The sequence below is a fragment of the Musca domestica genome, unplaced genomic scaffold (assembly GCF_030504385.1).
Source record: "Musca domestica strain aabys unplaced genomic scaffold, Musca_domestica.polishedcontigs.V.1.1 167, whole genome shotgun sequence".
In the NCBI taxonomy this organism is placed as follows: Eukaryota; Metazoa; Arthropoda; class Insecta; order Diptera; family Muscidae; genus Musca; species Musca domestica.
The window spans coordinates 1,204,824-1,207,426 of record NW_026712229.1 but is presented as its reverse complement, the minus strand read 5'-3'; the positions used below and the strand labels follow the sequence as shown (position 1 = coordinate 1,207,426).

Below are 2,603 nucleotides of genomic sequence, written 5' to 3'. Positions count from 1 at the left end.
AAACATGAATGCAACATTTAGTAAGATCCCCAATTCGACCAATTTTTGTCATGTGGCATACTTGTTAGTCATTCTGATACACTTTAATTAAGAAGATGCATTTAAACATATGACAACGTAAACAGTAAACATTGTAAACATCGTACTATATAAACAAAAAAATCTTAAATTTTAAATTATATCAATAAACAACAGCAATGATAGGCCCAGCAACCACAAAAGATAAGTTATTAAAACTTATGTCCGAAAAGGAAAACTTGGAAATACAAATAAATGCCTACGGAAACGTTTTGGCAGAGGTATAAAGTTGTCTTTCCACTTAGCATCAAAGAAATGACTGTGCATTTTTTTCAATTATGGATTTATTTTATATATTTTTTTGTATCTTAGAATGATAATGTTGGCATGCATGGACCATTAGTCGATTCAGAAGGATTCCCACGCAATGATATTGCTATTTATAAAGTTCGTCAGGCCAGGCAACAATTATCTGTTTGCAAAACAATCACAAGACCCTAATGAAATCCATTGAGGAGCTAATGCACAAATTGCATGCCGAGACTAGACAAGAGGAACAGCAGAATTTAACCCAACAAACGTCCCAATTAAATATAAATGGCAGTTCCAGTGATAATTCGGAGGAAATGGACGCAACGGTAAATGGTTTGAGACCAGTAGTACCAATTGTGAAAATAACCCATGTTGATGCTGGATCGCCGGCAGAAAGAGCAGTAAGATAAATAACGATAATTGTGCCCTATTTTTATTCATGTTTGATCACTTTTCCAGGGTCTGAGAAGCCAGGATCGCATAGCCGAATTCGGTTCAGTCAATGCTGATAACTTTAATAAGCAGCTATCCACAATTGGAAGTATTGTTAGCCATAAACGCGACCAAAGAATACCATTAAAAGTTTTGCGAAATAATGAAATTCTGGATATAGTCTTAATACCACAACGATGGTCGGGCAATGGCTTGTTGGGTTGTAATATTGTTCTATCTGAATGAATCGTTTGCATGTAATAAATCAGCATTTTGTTATAAATGTATACAAAGGGAATTTAATAAATAAAAAATATATATATTTTTGGAAATGAATGAAGTGAAATTTGGTGAGATTTTTAGAATTTTATTCAATTCATAAATTGATTATGATTGGTGTGTAATATAGCCCAATAATTTGTTCAAGAGTCCAGTACACGAGAGCGCCTTAAGAGATAAAAATTAACTATTACATTGCTGATAGTTTGCAAGTTCTTTCAAGCAGATTAAAAATCAAATATTTTATGGTCGTTGTGAAAATAAGTATGTACATTGTGAAAAGATGTATGTCAGTATATATGTCCAGCAAAAATTGCTCAGTAGCCTGTACTGAGCAAACTAAACAACATTTTTTTAAAATTATGCGTTATTCGAATCAAATTGCAATTTCTGTATTGTACACTTAGTTTTTTTATGTTATAATACAATGTTTATTATCTGTAAAATAATTAAATTATTTACTGAGTTTTTTCAAACTAAATTTTTCAGCAATATTTTAAGTAACTCAACTGTTGAAATTACTCTCCCTTTCCTCGCTCTGATTTACTGGAATTAATCCGAACAGGATAATTGTGCACTTTAGGCTTCAGATATTCGTTTTATATAGGAATTGATATTAAGAGATTTTCAATAATAAGGTTCCCAAACATTTTCTTGAATTCAATATACTTTTTTTGAATATCCTTCATAAATTTTGTCGGAATTTTTCCTTGGAGAAAAATATTGCACTTTTTTTAAATATTCAAATTCTGGGCAGACCCTTATAAAATTTTAATTTAAACATGTAAATAAGCTCGAATGGGTCGAACTTTTAATATACTCTACCATTTGGAAAAAATTTGCAAATTGTAAAAATTCCGTTGAAAAGAGCCGCTAACTTCTTAAAAATCGCTATTATCAGGTGTTACGGTTATATGGGTTTGAGATAATTCTGTTGAAAATGTAGCTCAAATCATCCAAATACCGGAAAATGGGAGGTGCCGTTATTTGTCGGCTTAAAAAGACATGGATCTGCTCAGATAGTATTCTGTAATAGGAAGTAGTGGTACCATGGTACATAAGGAGTTAGGACAGCTTCGTATACAGCCCTGATGCTATGCCCCTTTCAGAACTACAGGAAAAAAGTTGTTTACATTTATTTGATTTTTTTGTTCGTTCTTAAAATGAGTCAAATAGCGCGAAAGGTGAATGAAATGCCTGGATGTTCCCTTAAATATATGATCAAATCTGGTTAATATCATTAATGTAATCCCGGTAATTTAAGTTTCTTGCAATCATTGATTTTGAAAATATTTCGTTTTTATTTTTCAAAACAACAAATACATACACAAAATTTGCAGAAGTCGGACACACTTAGAAAAAATTGTAATAAGCCGGTAGCTCTACCTTACCTTTTTACTTTACCATGGTAGTACCCATTGTGAACTCCAAATTTGAAATAATTCCTGTAAAAAGTGTAGCTAAAATTATTAAAATACCGAATAAAAGGTAGCCTTATATGGAGGTTATACGAAGACATGGACCTATATAAGCAATTTTCTGTCAGTGGAGGTGGTATTCAT

General features: G+C 31.9%; 1 pseudogene; it reads left to right on the top strand.

Moving 5' to 3' along the window:
* The first annotated feature begins 197 nt into the window (after positions 1-197).
* LOC131801550 (26S proteasome non-ATPase regulatory subunit 9-like) lies at positions 198-1,108 on the top strand (annotated as a pseudogene).
* The last annotated feature ends 1,495 nt before the right edge of the window (positions 1,109-2,603 follow it).